We start from the raw sequence: 17539 nt of genomic DNA on the forward strand, positions 1-17539 counted from the left end.
AGCAACGAAGCTAATAAGGGGCATGGAGAATTTAAGTTATGAGGAAAGATTGAAAGAATTAAACCTATTTAGCCTTGAAAAAAGAAGACTAAGGGGGGACATGATTAACTTATATAAATATATTAATGGCACATACAAAAAATATGGTGAAATCCTGTTCCTTGTAAAACCCCCTCAAAAAACAAGGGGGCACTCCCTCCGTCTGGAGAAAAAAAGGTTCAAGCTGCAGAGGCGACAAGGCTTCTTTACAGTGAGAACTGTGAATTTATGGAATAGCCTACCGCAGGAGCTGGTCACAGCAGGGACAGTAGATGGCTTTAAAAAAGGGTTAGATAATTTCCTAGAACAAAAAAATATTAGCTCCTATGTGTAGAAATTTTTCCTTCCCTTTTCCCTTCCCTTGGTTGAACTTGATGGACATGTGTCTTTTTTCAGCCGTACTAACTATGTAACTATGTAACTTTCACGAAGAGTCTCATCAGTCCTTTAAGGCACTAGAATAAGGAATATGGGCGACGACTCTTGTTCAATGTAAAGTTCCTGTATCAACTGTTGGGGAACAGGGATGTGGATTCCTCATATAAACTTGTGGGGTACAAGAGTTCTTAACCCAACCGGGACAGTGTCCAAAAGTTCGGCACAGAATAACTTGGGTAAATATAGCAAAGTCATTCAATGTTCAAGTAAAAAGTATGAGGTAGAGAAAATGTTCAATTCTATGATGAAACAGTTAGTCGAGATACCTGGCGGGTAATTTACCCCTGGTGCTCCTCTCTGGTCTTCTAATAGGTTCTTCCTCGAAGAAAGCTGGTTCTGGGTTCATCTGTTGCTCTGGGCTGGCTGAAGACCCTGGCTGTGATGTTATCGGAGTCTCAACTTGATCCGGAACACTTTTGTCAGGGACAATGAAGGAAATTAAAGGCCCAAAGAACCAATCCAAAAGGAGAAAAATCAGGCATCTGTGTCTCTGGTGACGGTAAAAGTTTCTCAACAACAGGAGGTTTCTCAACGATTTCAGCCTCTGCAGGAACAAACTCTTTTTGACACAATTTAAGTCTGTTACGATGGACTACTTGAGGTGCTCGGCCTTCTTTCACTATTTCGTACACGGCTGTGTCAGGATATGGGATGGTTTTGATGGTGTACGGTTCTGTTTCCCACTTGGTGTCCAGTTTGCTCGTTCTGTGATTATTCTTGAGCCAAACATGATCACCAATCTTAAAAGGCTCGGCTCTAGCATGCAAGTCAAAGTCCATTTGTTGCTTCTTGCGGGCTTCCTCCATTCGACTTTCAACAATTTTGTTGGCATCAGCCAGACGTCTTTGGTGGTCACTCACCCAATCGGTTCGTGGCAACGGGTTGATGGCATCAGGCACTGGCACATCCAGGTCTAAGTCAGCTGGTAATTTGCCCTGACGACCAAACATGAGGTAGTAGGGAGTGTACCCAGTGGAACAGTGTACAGTGTTGTTGTACATGTAAACTAACTCTGGTAGCAGGGTTGGCCAATTAGTCCTCCTGTGAGATGGCACAGTCCTCAGCATCTCTATAAGCGTCTTGTTCATCTTTTCACAGAGGCCATTGCCTTGTGGGTGGTAAGCTGTTGTACGGAGCTTCTGACAACTGTAGAGAGAACACAGTTCTTGGAATAGCTGAGATTCAAATGCTGACCCTCTGTCAGTCAGGATCTTCTCAGGACATCCATAGGGTAGCATGAAGTTTTTCCAGAAAACAGCGGCAGTGGTTTTGGCTGTCAAGTCTCGGACAGGTACTGCAACCACAAACTTGGTGTAGTGATCGATGATGGTCATTGCATATGTGTATCCAGATCTGCTAGGCTCAAATTTGACATGATCTATGGCCACGATCTCCAAAGGTCGGTGACTTACGATGGGATGTAATGGAGCCTTCTGATCATGTTTTTCACCTCTGCTTAGAGCACAAGCTTGACACTCTCTACACCAATTCTCAATATCTTCACGCATTCCTACCCAATAGAAGCGTCTGCGGACTGTGGCTTCTGTTTTTTGTACACCGAAGTGTCCCGATCTGTCATGGTAGGCTTCTAGTACTGTTCTTGCATCTCGACGGGGTACTACTACTTGATGTAGACGGTCACCAGTGATGGGATCCAGAGTGCTGCGTAGCATCAGACCTTTTTTTATGAAGAGTCGTCTCCTCTGTCTCCAGAGACGGATTAATTCAGGGTCTACATTGCCACGACGAAGTCTCTCGGGTACTCTTCTACTGACGAGAAAATCTTGCAGCTCTCCCATCACCCGGCTCTCTGCTTGAAGTTTAATCCATTGCTCCTTCTCTTGGAGTGATTCTGAACTCTGTTGCTGGGAGCAAAGTCCTTTCTCCATGATGGTGATTGTGTTCTGCTGGGTGAAGCGGGTGTAGAAGGATGGCATTTCTACTTCTTCCCAGTCTTCTTCATTCTGAGCAGGTACTTCATCGGTTGGCAGGCGGGATAATGCGTCCGCATTCTCATTGGATTTGCCGGTTCTATACCTGACCACAAAGTCGTAGTTTGCAAGACGAGATGCCCACCTTTGCTCTAGGGCTCCCAGCCTGGCTGTGTTCAGATGTGCAAGGGGGTTGTTGTCTGTGTAGACTACGAATGGTGTTGCCGCGAGGTAGTCTTTGTACTTCTCGGTTACAGCCCACACTAACGCGAGGAACTCCAATTTGAACGAGCTGTAATTTTGGTCATTTCATTCAGTCCCTTTAAGCCCTCGGCTGCCAAAGGCTATTACCCGTTCTCTTCCCTCTTGCATTTGGGTCAGGATGGCTCCAAGACCTTTCTTGCTGGCATCCGTGTAGAGGCAGAAAGGTTGACTGTAGTCTGGATAACCAAGGATGGCTGGCTCAATCAGCTTCTGTTTCAGCAGCTGGAAGGCAATCTCTTGATCCTCAGTCCATTCAATAGGAATTGGTCTTTTCAGATGTTCCTTTGAGTGTCCTCTAAGAAGCTCTTGTAGAGGCTCTGCAATCTGGGCGAAATAGGGTATAAAGCGCCTGTAATAACCTGTGAATCCCAGGAAACTTCTCACCTCTTTTACTGTGGTGGGAGTAGGCCAATCCTTCACAACAGCAATCTTTTCTGGGTCAGGCATCACACCCTCAGAGCTAACAACGTGCCCCAAGTAGTTGACTTGTGGCTTCAGCAGATGGCACTTGGAGGGTTTCACCTTGAGACCATGCTTAATGAGAACCTGAAAGACCTCAGCCAGATGTTGTAGGTGGTCTTCATAGGACTTAGAGTAGATGATCACGTCATCCAAATACAGCAGAACAGTCTCAAAGTTCTTGTGGCCCAGACAGCGCTCCATCAACCTCTGAAAAGTTCCAGGTGCGTTACAGAGTCCAAAGGGCATGCAATTGAATTCAAATAGGCCCATGGGAGTGGTAAATGCTGTCTTCTCAATGTCTTCTGGGGCCATAGGTACCTGCCAGTACCCACTTGTCAAATCCAGGGTGGAGAAATAAGCAGCTTTTCCCAAAGCAGTCAAGGACTCTTCTATGCGTGGTAGAGGATAGGCATCTTTGTGGGTTATATTGTTAATTTTCCGGTAGTCTACGCAGAATCGCATCTTGCCATCTTTCTTTTTGACTAAGACAATAGGTGCAGCCCAAGGGCTGTGACTGTCCCGAATCACCTTGGCATCCTTCATTTCTTTTATCATCTTCTTGACAGGTTGGTACATAGTGGGTGGTATGGGCCGGTATCTCTCTTTAATTGGAGGATGAGAGCCAGTTGGGATATTGTGCTTCATTATGCTGGTCTTCCCGAAGTCCAGGGGATGTTTACTGAAGGCCTGATGGTATTCTCTTGAGACTTCCAATACTCCTTCAATTTGTTCAGCAGGCGTGGCAATATCCCCAACACAAATTTCTGACCACCATGGTGTAGAGGAATTCTCTTCTTGTGTACTCTGTATTTGAATGGACTGTTGGGCAGCAACTGTTGAAACTTCCACAATGTCTTGGAATGTGACCTGTAATAACTGGGCAACAGAGTAGTATTTCTTTAATTCCACAGGGATGTCACTCAGATTCAAGAGGCGGATGGGTACCTTTCCGTGGGAAACGGTCACTAGACTTCTTGCAGCAAGCACCATAGGATGTTCTTCAAGATGGAGGGGTTCTACTAAGGCTTGGTAGTCTTGGCCTCGTATCCCTGGGTGAGCATGGCACCACAGCAGGGTTTCGGTACCGGGTTTCAGGATCACTGGACGGACATCTCTAATGCGGGCACGGCAGATCTCTCCTCTGACGTTGGCAAACTTCTGCTGAGCGCACAGCACACGAATAGTCTGTTGGATTACTTTCTGCGCAGAGTGTGAAGCTGTTGGCAGGGATCGGTGTAGGGCATCTAGCATTTCCCCATAACAATTCCTTAGGATGTTCATTCCGAGCACCACTGGAGGCATGTCTTCATCATCGACCTTTACTACGATCACACCTTGCTGTGTTAGGTTAGTCTCTCCCACTTGAACGGTGGGTTCCCAGTAACCTTGCAGGGGTACTGTCTGACCATTGCTTGCAATAACATTCAGCCAAACTTCTGGTGGCTGCATCAATAGGTCGCTGCTCCAGTATTTCTCAAACATGGCTTTCTGTATGGTGGTGACTTGCGAACCAGTGTCCAGCAGAGCTGTAAGGGGTACCCCATTAATGTGGATGGTGACTAATGGATGGGGCCCGACATACCTGGTCAGCCAATTTGGATCTTCTGGACCTAGTGTTCTTCCACCCGAGGGATGTTCTTTTGACCGCCAGCACTCTCTCTCCACATGACCACTTTTGTGGCAGTGTCTGCAGATGGGCCTTCCATGAGTATCAAACCGGTCTGTAGGCAATCTTCCAGATCTCCTGTAGTATCCCTTGCTCGCACTGTCAGTAGGACGACTCCTATGCTGTGGGGACTCACACTCTGGCTGAGGACGCATCTCTAACTGTTCAAGCTTATGACACACCTTCTCCAAGCTCTTAGTCAGGATTGCGACTTGGTCCTTTAAATCAGCCACTGCATCTGGAATCTGTACTTGTGCACCCTGGGCAGCAAGGAGAGTAAAATTTCCTGGAGACACAGGACACATGAGCATAGCATCTCCATAACTGTCAGCAGGACACACAGCAAATTTGGTTGATTCTTGGTTGAGTTCTACCCCCAGGATTCTGATGGACAATTCTTTAAAATCCAGGAACGTACTTTCAGGATGTTGAGCAGACAGCATCTTTAGTTGACTTTTCAGAGACTTTGTTTCAGCTCCTTCAATAAACTGCTCCCGCAGTGTGTTATCTGCATTCTGTGCTTCACGTGGGTCCACTTCTATAACGGCCCTCAGTGCCTCCTGTAGTGATAAAGCATAGTCTCTAAGGGACTCACCGGGCTGTTGTTTCTTGCTAAAGAAGCGCATTTTCAATTCTGATACCGTCCTGGTTTCAAAGGTGACCAGTAGTCTTTCAAGAATCTGTTCTACTGTCTTTCGTTCTGCATGAGGCCATGACTTTACCTCTCTCAATGCAGCGCCCCCTAGCTGGCCAATGAGAATTTCCACCTTCTGTTCTGTTGACACTGGATATAACCGGAACATAGCAAGCATTTTCCCTTTAAATTCTCTCAGGGTATGTGATTCACCTTTGTATGCCTGGTTGTGGGTGATCCACCTCGGCTGGGGGAGCCGTTATCGCTGTCGTCAGACATTTCTAATATAAATTCCTATCGTTGCCCCTAGCAACGAGATGCTCAGTAGCAGAATGTGTAGTAAGTCTCTTATTTGTGCTCACTGATGCGACAAGTTCATCTTTACTTGGGCTGAATTGTAAAAACTTTCAGCGGTACTCACTGTTTTGGAGCTGGAACCTCTTTCTCTGTCTTTTTGGAAAATAAGCGGCCGCTGTGACTCAGATTCTATACTTTTCAAGATGGCGGCGCCCATCTACTTCCGGTGGTTCCGGCTTGTTTCTCCTTCCCCACTGCAACAGTAGGTAGGAACTTTGTTTCCACTGTAGTGGTCTTTAACATGAGGTTCCTTGCTGTTGCTGGGCAGATTCTCTGCTTTCCCGCCTTCAAGTGAGCGGGGGTGGAACTAAGAGCAGTTGTGATGCAGCAGACAATTCAATGCAAACAGTCTCTAATGTCACTTTTGTTCTGCTAAAACAATGATCAATTCAATGTAAAAGTCTCTAATCAGATTCACTGTCAGTACAGCAATTTCTATCACAAGTTCCATAAGTAACACACAGTCTTTCCAAGATGGCTGCTTAACCCCACATGTGCTGGTGATAATTTCTTGCAACAATAAAGTCTCTTTAGCAGGCACAGAGGTGTATTTATCCTGTTCGTGACGCCAATTTATGTGCAACAGCCCGATGGGGATGAGGGAAAGTGCAGAGACCAATGTTGGGAGTTGTAGTACTCACGGTGGCTGTAGTCCTCTCACACTCCTGCGGAGCTGGCACAGTGAAGGAGGGGGATCTGCATATGTATGGGTGGTAGTTGTTGATTCCCCCTGGGGCACACCCTGTGGTGCTGTCTCCTGGTGGATGGGATATGGGGTGCCCTTGTTGTTAGTGGGTGCAGTGCAGAGTAACACGCAGGAGACGGTGATGTAACTTTGTATAATAATAACTCACAGTTTCTTTACTGGAAGATTGCAGGCTGCAGCTTGGCTCCACATAGAAGTTATGATCCAGCTAGGGCAGGCGGGATGAGTCAGGCTGAGACAGTTTCCTATCTGCAAGCAGCAAAATGAACTTTATTCTCTCTTGCTTTCCTTCTCTTTAAGCAGGTTTGTTTCCCTGTATTAATTTCTAGTTCAGGCCAGAAGCTTTCTGAACTAAATATGCTGTGAGGCCCAGTATTATCTCAGCTCTCCTCACAGGCTGTCTTCCCTCGTTCCTCTCCTGGAACCGACTCCTCTCCAACTTTCTGCTGCAAAGCCTCATGGGAACTGCCTCAGACCCTCCTCTCCAGCCACACCCTTTACAGGCTGGAAAAATAGATTTGCATCACTAGGTGGCAGCATAACACAACATATAACATTATGTTCAATGCATTACAATGTAAACAATACTCCTCTATGGTATTGTCAGGACACTACACATGTATCCCTGCTTTATAGCATCAGACAAGAACACCAACCATAAGACAATGGGTTCTTCAGTGTACAAGAAGTGATGCGGAGGACCTCATGGCAACAGTACACAACACACAGCATAAATTGGTACCTTTGATCACCTTCAAGGACTCTGCAGAATATAAGCAGATTATGAAGCAAAACCACACTCCTTCTCAATGATCTCACTCCACGTCCTTGGACTCCCCTCCTTTCTTTACTTTATAACTTAGGTATGTAAAGTGGGAACTGTTACTAGCTATTAATAAGAAACTGCGGCAGTTGCTAAGGCAACTGTTGCACAGCTGACTCATCAGTGCAGGTTAGATGACTACACTGACGGGGGACCCTGAGGCTCGTTTGGAGAGAGCGACCTGAATGGTCGGCCTCTCCTTAAACCCTTCCCGAGTGCCCGGAATCTACAGCGACGTCTTTTGGCGTCGCTGTAGAAAACGTTTATGAGTGCTCCTATGAGCACTCAGTCTCTTAGAAAGGCCTAGGGAATACAACTCTGATTGGAGGAAACTCTGACCCCAGCTGTTTAACTTTTTGATCACCGCGGTCTGTGCCTGCGCCATGATCAAAGGAGACTGGGGGAACCCTCAGCAGTCAGTCCTGGGGACCTAGAAAGAACCACAGGTCTGTCTGTTCTATAGGCCTGCTGTTGGGCCTGTGCTTCCTGTTAAAAATGTATCCCTTTAACGAATTAAAAAAAATGGACCAAAGAAACAAAATAAGAAATGTCCACAAAAAAAGTCATTATTTAGCATAAAATATATTTTATTGCCTATACATTACATAAAAACAAAAAACCTAAACATATTAGGTCTCTACACAACCATAACAACCTGTTGAATTAATTAACCCATTGCGTACCTGCTCCGCAATAGTACGGCACACGCCGCTCATTGAAGCGGACCTGCGCCGTACTATTGCGGAGCAGGAATAAACTGTCACTATGTGAAATCACATAGTGATAACACAGCGACGGCAACTGTCATTGACAGCTAACCGTCTCTGTTACCGGCCTGGGGACCAATCAGCAGGCCCCCATGCCGGCGATTGCTGTGATTGGTCAGTCTTCAGAGACTGACCAATCACAGCCGTCTGTGACGTCGTCTACAGGAGAAAGCTCCTGTCACTTTCTCTGATCTCCTAATTTCTGTGAGATCCGTGAGGAGATCAGAGAAAGACATGTAAAAAAAAACAAAACACTATTTTTATTAACCCCTGCCCGCAAATGGGCGTATAGTAACGCCCCGAGGATGAAGCGGGCACAACAGCTGTGTGCGCTCCATCTTCATCGGGTGTCGGCTGTAATATACAGGTTATATCTCACTACATCTCCCTGTTATCTCCGATCACCGTCGTTTAACCCATTAAATGCTGCTGTCAATAGCGACAGCGGCATTTAAGTGATTGATACAGAGGGAGGGGGCTCCCTCATCACCCCGCTGCCCCCCCCCCCCCGCAAAAAATCGCAGAGTTCTGATGGTTGCAAAGCAGGATGAAATAGGCTCAACTGTCAGTTGTAAAATACACTGCACTACACAAGTACATACATAAGTAGTGCAGTGTATTGTACAGGGGATCAGACGATCAGATCTTCCAGTCTCCTAGTATGTGTAAAAAGAAAAGTGAAAAAAAAGTTTTAGATAAATAAATAAAAGTTTTACGTAATAAAAATAATAAATCGCCCGGTTTCCCTGATCAAGCCCTTTATAACAAGAAAAAAACGGAAAAAAAACCCAAAAACTAGACATAATAGATATCGCCGTGTACGTATCAGCCTGACCTAAAAAAATATCATATTATTTATCCCGCACGGTGAACACCGTAAAAAAAATACAATAAAAAACAATGGCAGAATTTCCTTTTTTGGTCACGTTGTTTCCAAAAAAATGGAATAAAAAGTGATTAAAAAAAGTCGCACATACCCAAACAAATGGTACCAATAAAAACTACAGTGTGTCACGCAAAAAACAAGCCCTCACACGGCTCCGTCGACAAAAAAATAAAAAAGTTATGTCTCTCAGGATATGGTGTTTTTATTTTGTAAAAGTAGTAAAACATATAAAAACAATATAAATTCGTATTGCCATAATCGTATCGAACCGAAGAATAAAGTAAACATGTTGTTTATACTGCACAGAGAACGCCGGTAAAAATTTATTAAAAAAAACTGTGAGAGAATTTCTGTTTTTTGGTCTCCTCACCTCACAAAAAATGGAATAAAAACTGATCAAATTATCACATGTACCCCAAAATGATACTAATAAAAACTACAGCTCGTCCCATGAAAATCAAGCACTCACACAGCTCGTCCACGGAAAAATAAAAAGTTATGACTCTTGGAACGCAATAATGCAAAACGACGGCCCAGACTAATTTATATGTGCAGCAGTTCTTCACCTAAAACCCCAGGTCATCATTTGCAGCCCACACTGGTAGACCCTGTAAATGCAGCGAAAACTATGACATTTTGGGGTCTGTGCTACATATGGGGCTAGTGAAGAAGTCAAAGATTAGGCAATGCTGGAGTGCGGATATTTTGTTCAATACCACGGACACCCTTTACAAGTGCGACTCCTACACCCAAAAATCCGGCCTGTGCATGAAGAATTGTTTCAAAACGTACGTCACTATCCATGGATAATTAATTTTATTATCCATTTACCCCATTATTACATCATCCTATTATGACCTGTTGCACTCTGCCCAGCTTACATATACCCTGATGTACTCCACATAGCTTACATATACCCTGATGTACTCCGCCCAGCTTACATATACCCTGATGTACTCCGCACAGCTTACATATACCCTGATGTACTCCGCACAGTTTACATATATCCTGATACACTCCGCCCAGCTAACATATACACTGATGAACTCCGCCCATCTTAGATATACCCTGATGTACTCCGCACAGCTTACATATACCCTGATACACTCCACCCAGCTAACATATACCCTGATGCACTCCACCCAGCTTACATATGCCCCCACATTACAAACTGAAACACCAGTAAAACACTAAACAAAACTACTACCAAGCAAAATCTGCACTCCAAAAGACAAATGGCGCTCCTCCTGGGCCTGGCAGTGTGCCCAAACAGCAGTTTATGACCACATATGGGGTATTACCGTACTCTGGAGAACCGCTTAACAATTTATGGGGTGTGTCTCCAGTGGTACCAGCTGGGCACAACACATTGGGCACTGAAATAGCATATCTGTGGAAAATGGCAATTTTCAATCTGCAACATCCACTGTGCACGAATTTCTGCAAAACCTTTGGGGTCAAAATGCTCACTACACTTCTAGATGAATTCCTTGAGGGGTGTAGTTTCCTAAATGGGGTCACTTACGGGGGTTTTCACTGTACTGGTACCTCAGCACAATGCAACATGGCATCAAAAACAAATTTTGTAAAATCTCCACTCCAAAAACGAAATTGCGCTTTTTCCGTTTAGACCCTTGCCGTATGTCCAAAAAGCAGTTAACAACCACATATGGAGTATTTCCCTACTCAGGAGAAATTGTGTAACACATTTTGGCGTGTCTTTTCTCCTGTATTCCTTGTGGAAAGGAAAAATTATGAGCTAAATCTACAGGTTCTTGGAAAAAAAATATTTTTTCATTTTCACGGCCCAATTCTAATAAAATCTATAAAACACCTGAGGGCGCAAAATGCTCACTACACCTCTAATTTAATTCTTTCAGGGGTATAGTCTCCAAATTGGGATCACACCTGGGGAATTTCTACTGAACTGGTACTTCAGGGACTCTGCAAATGCCACATGGCCCCCAGAAACCAATTCAGCAAAATTTGTGCTGCAAAATCCAAATGGTGCTCCGTCCCTTCTGAGCCCTGCCGTGGGTCCAAACAGCAGTTTATTACCACATATGGGGTATTGCCTTAATCAGGAGAAATTGCTTTACAAATGTTGAGGTGCTTTTTCTCATTTATTCCTTATAAAAATTAGAAAATTCAGTTTTTTTTCCGAAAAAAAGTCTCTTTTCATCTTCACAGACTAATTCCAATAAATTCAGCAAAAAAACCTGTGGGGTCAAAATGCTAACCATACCACTAGAAAAAATTCCTTGAGGGGTATCATTTTAAAAATGGGGTCACTTTTGGGGGGTTTCCACTGTTTAGGTCTCTCCAGGGCGTTGCAAACGTGACAGGGCACCAGAAACCATTCCAGTAAAATCAGCACTCCAAAATCCAAATGGCGCTCCTTCCCTTCTGAGCCCTGCTGTGGGTCCAAACAGCAGTTTATTACCACATATGGGGTATTTCCGTAATCGGGAGAAATTGCTTTACAAATGTTGGGGTGCTTTTTCTCCTTTATTCCTTGCAAAAATTCGAAATTTCTACGTTTTTCCAGAAAAAAAGATTTTCATTTTCACAGACTAACTCCAATAAATATAGCAAAATACCTGTGGGGTCAAAATGCTAACTATAGCCCTAGATAAATTCCCTGAGGGGTGTAGTTTAAAAAATGGGGTAACTTTTGGGGGTTTCCACTGTTTTGGCACCACAAGACCTCTTCAAAGCGGACATGGTGCCTAAAATATATTCTAAAAAAAGGAGGCCCCAAAATCCACGAGGTGCTCCTTTGATTCTGAGGCCTGTGTCCATTAGCAAACTAGGGCCACATGTGGGATATTTCTAAAAACTACAGAATCTGGGCAATAAATATTGAGATGCGTTTCTCAGGTAAAACCTTCTGTGGTACAGAAAAAAATGTATTACAAATGAATTTTGTAAAAAAAAAAAAAGGAAATTTGAACATTTCAGCTCTACTTTCCTTCAATTCCTGTAAAACGCCTAAAGGGTTGAAACACTTTCTAAATGCTGTTTTGAATACTATGAGGGGTGCCGTTTTCAAAATGGGGTGTTTATGGGGGTTTCTAATACATAGGGCCCTCAAAACCACTTCAGAACTGAACTGGTCCACAAGAAAATGGCCTTTTGAAATGTTCTTAAAAAATTTGAGAAATTGCTGCTAAAGTTCTAAGCCTTGTAACGTCCTAGAAAAATAAAAGGATGTTCAAAAAACAATTCAAACATAAAGTAGACATATGGGAAATGTTAATTAGTAACTATGTGTGGTATTACTATCTGTTTTACAAGCAGATACATTTAAAATTGGAAAAATCATAATTTCTTCAAATTTTCTAAAAATGTTGGTGTTTTTCACAAATAAGCAATGAATTTATCGACCAAATTTTTTCACTAACATAAAGTACAATATGTCACAAGAAAACAATCTCAGAATCAATTGGATAGGTAAAAGCATTCCCAAGTTATTACCACATAAAGTGACACGTCAGATTTGAAAAAATGGGTCTGGTCTTCAAGGTCAAAATGAGCTTGGTCCTCAAGGGGTAAAAAAATTATTTTGCGTGATATGGGATAAAAAAAAAATGTTGAAAATCACTTCTATATTCATGCAGCAAAAACAGGGTTTGCAGATTAGGGACAAAGTTTGAAACAGCAAGGGTAAGTGGTGTCATCATATTTATCTTGTCTGTACTCATTTTTGTATGTATGGACAGGTTTTTCCAGTTTTTTTTCTGGTTGCAGGGAATGTTCATTTTGTTAGAGAGGATGGTGAGCTTCTAACAATAATGTTTCCCACTGCCTATTACATAGAAGAGTAGGGTCTGGAAATGTTGATTAAACATCTTTCTGCAGTATTGAATGCAGTTTTCATACTGCTCTCCTCAGCATCTCAAGAAGAGGATTTTAGGTAATTACCAGAGGCACCAGATGGTTTTCTTGTTTTTTTATGTAGATTCACTTCTTCATATTCTAGCCAAAGTGTTAGTCCCTATTTATGGGATTAGAACAAATGCAGTTGTATCTAAATACTGTGATTGGCTACATACAGATGTAGCCAAGTTTATCTTGACTGCAGCGTAATATCACACAACAAAAGCCGTTGAAAAGTCATTGAAAGAGTCAAATTAAAGTTTCCTGCCACTGTGTATTTAACGCGTTAAAAGTCAAGATAAAGATGGCTACATCTGTAGTATCTTTCTCAGTATTAGTATTATTGCTGGCTTTGTTTGGTAAGTTTTATATATATATATATATATATATATATATATATATATATATATATATATATATATATATATATATATACACATACACACACATATGCATCCAGATTCAAATATAGCATGGTCCCTGAGAATTTTTTTTTTAGAAACCATATTATTGACCTTGACCCTTTCATACCCATACCCGGTATTTGAAACTTTTGCGTGAAGAGCAAATTATGTGGTTTTAGTATGCTTTTTGTTACTCAGTAATAACAGTGTTTCTGTAACGACGCCGGCTGGCCACAAGACAGCAGAACTCTAGTGGTGATCCACTTTCCTGGGAACCAATAGTGTCTTCATAGACTACTGTCAAGCGATGTGTTTGGGATGGAAACTGTACCATCTAAAAAATACGTTGGCCAGTCTATTGGCTTCTGGTACAGTGTTGTCGCTATTAAATTGTTCTTTGACTTGATGATGGTGTCCCGAAAGTTTTACTACAGTACAGGAGTAATTTAGCGTTAAGTTAGGTTGAAACCAACTTAAATGTTCATCGAATATGCTCACTCACTCAGTCTAGATCAGGGGTCTCAAGCACGTGGCTCCTGAGGCTGTCATATGCGGCCCGCGGGACACAGAGCCGCTAGTATAGGCTCTGCTCCGGGACTCTGTGGATTTCCCTGACATCGCTGTCCATATATGGAATGTGTTGTCAGGGTCTTCCCCAGAGCCGAGTCCCGGACAGAGCGCTAGTATATGTATGTGTATATAGGTTCAGATAACACAAGATACGGGGGGAAAGGGGTTTTGCACGGATAGGGGCCCAACCCAATGATGAGTATGAAAAGAGTATCCGGCACACCAATTTGAGATAAAGGTAATTTTTATTTTGTTTTTAATGCCAGTGGCAGAGTGCAACGTTTCGGTCTAAGTGACCTTCTTCAGGCACCGAGCCGTGCTGGGTAGACTGCATGGATGAGTGCTTGTAAAGTAAGAGTGGCTGGTCGCTGTGTCATAGCGCTCGTATAGGCTCCGGGACTCTGTGGAATCCCCATGACATCGCGTGTCCATATATGGACACACGATGTCTGGCAGAGCGCTATTGTAGGCTCTGCTCTGGGACTCTGTGGAATTCCCTGACATCGCTGTCCATATATGGATAGTGATGTCAGGGAATTCCACAGAGTTGTCAGGGTCTTCCCCAGAGCGGAGTCCCGAGCAGAGCACCAGTATAGGCTCTGCTCCGGCACTCTATGGAATCCCCTGACATCGTTGTCCACATATAGACAGCGATGTCTTCCTCAGAGCTGGACAGTGTTGTCAAGAGCACAGCTGGAGTCCCAGTAGGAGCGCTACTAGCGCTCTGCCCGGGACACCAGATCTGGGGTTGCCCCTGACATCTCTGGCCATATATGTATGGACAGTGATGTCAGGGGCTCCTCCACCAGAGGAATCCTCGGCCACAGCGTCGGCAACGCTCCGGCTGGGGATTCTATTCCTAGGTAGAGAGGGAGCTATCTACTGGGGGTGTGTGTGGCACTATCTACAAGGGGGGGTGTGTGGCATTGATGTTCTCTTCTGGTGTGTGTGCACAAAGGGACACCGGACTACTACGATAAAAAGCGCAAAATGTTTGCAGACCGTTATTTACAGTCGGAGGAGGCGTTTAGGAGAGGGGATAACGGCAATGAACTTTTGATAGCAGTGGCCAGTGAGGGATAAGTAAAGTTCAATAGGTGAAATGCTGGTAACAGGTTCCCTTTAAACTGTAAAACTGGATTGTTGAAATAAGAACGCGGAGTAAACTCACAAATTTCTGTTAAGTTTAAACCTACTGCTATTATTATAGTAATGTAGTATTATTAAAGTAATGTACAGTTATAGTAATGTAGTATTATTATAGTAATGTAGTATTATAGTAATGTAGTATTATAGTAATGTAGTATTGTTATAGTAATGTAGTATTATAGTAATGTAGTATTGTTATAGTAATGTAGTATTGTTATACTAATGTAATATTATTAGAGTAATGTAGTATTAGAGTAATGGAGTATTATTATTATAGTAATGTAGTATTGTAGTATTATTGTTATAGTAATGTAGTATTATTATAGTAATGTAGTATTATAGTAATGTAGTATTGTAGTAATATAGTATTGTAGTAATGTAGTATTATTATAGTAATGTAGTATTATTACAGTAATGTAGTATTATTATAGTACTGCAGTATTATTATAGTACTGCTGTAAAGGATCTGCCAGGCACAGCTTCTGTGTCAACGCCCATAGGTAATCAGTCTGCACCTGCTTCTATGTCTGTGAGACGGACTCCATCTTCCACCACTCAGGATGGCAGGCTTAGGAGTGGGAGAACCTATCACAGCCTGGCCAGACGGAGCTAGCTCCCGCCCTCTGTCTATTTATACCTGCCTTTCCTGTTCCTCCTTGCTTGTGATTCTTCTCGTTTGGTTTCCTGGCCCTGCTGCAGCTTCTGAACTATTTTACCCAGCTTCATATTGACCCTGGCTTACTGACTACTCTCCTGCTCTGCGTTTGGTACCTCGTACACTCCTGGTTTGACTTGACTTGTTCACTACTCTCCTGCTCTGCGTTTGGTACCTCGTACACTCCTGGTTTTACTCGGCTCGTTCACCACTCATGTTGCTCACGGTGTTGCCGTGGGCAACTGCCCCATTTCCCTTAGCTTCTGTGTACCCTTGTCTGTTTGTCTGTCGTGCACTTATTGAGCGTAGGGACCGTCGCCCAGTTGTACCCCGTCGCCTAGGGCGGGTCGTTGCAAGTAGGCAGGGACTGAGGGGCGGGTAGATTAGGGCTCACTTGTCTGTTTCCCTACCCCCGTCATTACATAATCACAAGCCCATATACCTAGTCTACCCTGGTCCCTCACACTACTATGGACCCCCTTGAGACCCTGGCTCAGCAAATGCAGGGTCTCTCCCTACAGGTCCAGGCCCTGGCTCAGAGTGTCAACCAGCCTGATGCTACCATGGTAGTGCCCCTCACCTCACCTCTTGAACCCCAGCTCAAGTTGCCTGACCGGTTCTCAGGGGACCGGAAGACTTTTCTCTCCTTTCGGGAGAGTTGTAGGCTCTATTTTCGCTTAAAGCCCCACTCCTCAGGTTCTGAGAGCCAGCGGGTGGGTATAATTATGTCCCAGCTCCAGGAAGGGCCCCAAGAATGGGCCTTCTCCTTGGCTCCTGACGCCCCTGAACTTTCCTCCGTTGATCTTTTCTTTTCTGCTCTCGGACTCATTTATGACGAGACTGACAAGACTGCCTTTGCCGAGAGTCAACTGGTGATCTTAAGTCAGGGTAAGAGACCTGTTGAGGAGTATTGTTCTGACTTTAGGTAGTGAACAAGCCGAGTCAAACCAGGAGTGTACGAGGTACCAAACGCAGAGCAGGAGAGTAGTCAGTAAGCCAGGGTCAATATGAAACAGGGTAAAATAGTTCAGAAGCTGCAGCAGGGCCAGGAAACCAAACGAGGAGAATCAAAAGCAAGGAGGAACAGGAAAGGCAGGTATAAATAGACAGAGGGCGGGAGCTAGCTCCGTCTGGCCAGGCTGTGATAGGCTCTCCCACTCCTAAGCCTGCCATCCTGAGTGGTGGAAGATGGAGTCAGTCTCACAGACATAGAAGCAGGTGCAGACTGATTACCTATGGGCGTTGACACAGAAGCTGTGCCTGGCAGATCCTTTACAACTGCAGTATTATTATAGTAGTGTAGTATTGTTATAGTATTGTAGTGTTATAGTAATGTAGTATTATTATAGTAATGTAGTATTATTGTAATGTAGTATTATTATAGTAGGTCAAATAACTAATTGATTAACAATAATTTTGTATTGTATCAAATTTCAAAGTAATGCGGCCTATATGTGGCCCATTTAGCCGGCCGAGTTTGAGACCCCTGGTCTAGATGATTATAGACGATGAGAAGTCAATTTCAAGCTTGGCCATTAAAAAAGATTTGCATATTGTGGTGCCATTTTATTTCCCATTACTGTTCCAGTCTGTTGTTAATATAAGTTGTACAATAAGAAATAATTGTGTTTGAGGATAAATTTTGTAAACTCCACCACAGATTCAGTGCTGATTTTAAGCTACAGAAATCTCTGAGCAATACTAAAGTACCCCTCTATAAAGCTTCAGTACAGTAAAGTGTGAGTGATGTGTTATTGTGCCGTTAGTGTTTTTACTCTTCAGCAATTTTGATTTGGGTCTTTAAACAGTGAAAAAATGACAGGAAAAATGCAAGTTGTCCCCTATTACTGTTGATCTATGGGAGAAGCTATCAACAATGAGTAAATAAATAAAAAGTTCAGTACCACTA

Source organism: Rhinoderma darwinii, chromosome 1, assembly GCF_050947455.1.
Source record: "Rhinoderma darwinii isolate aRhiDar2 chromosome 1, aRhiDar2.hap1, whole genome shotgun sequence".
Taxonomy (NCBI): Eukaryota; Metazoa; Chordata; class Amphibia; order Anura; family Rhinodermatidae; genus Rhinoderma; species Rhinoderma darwinii.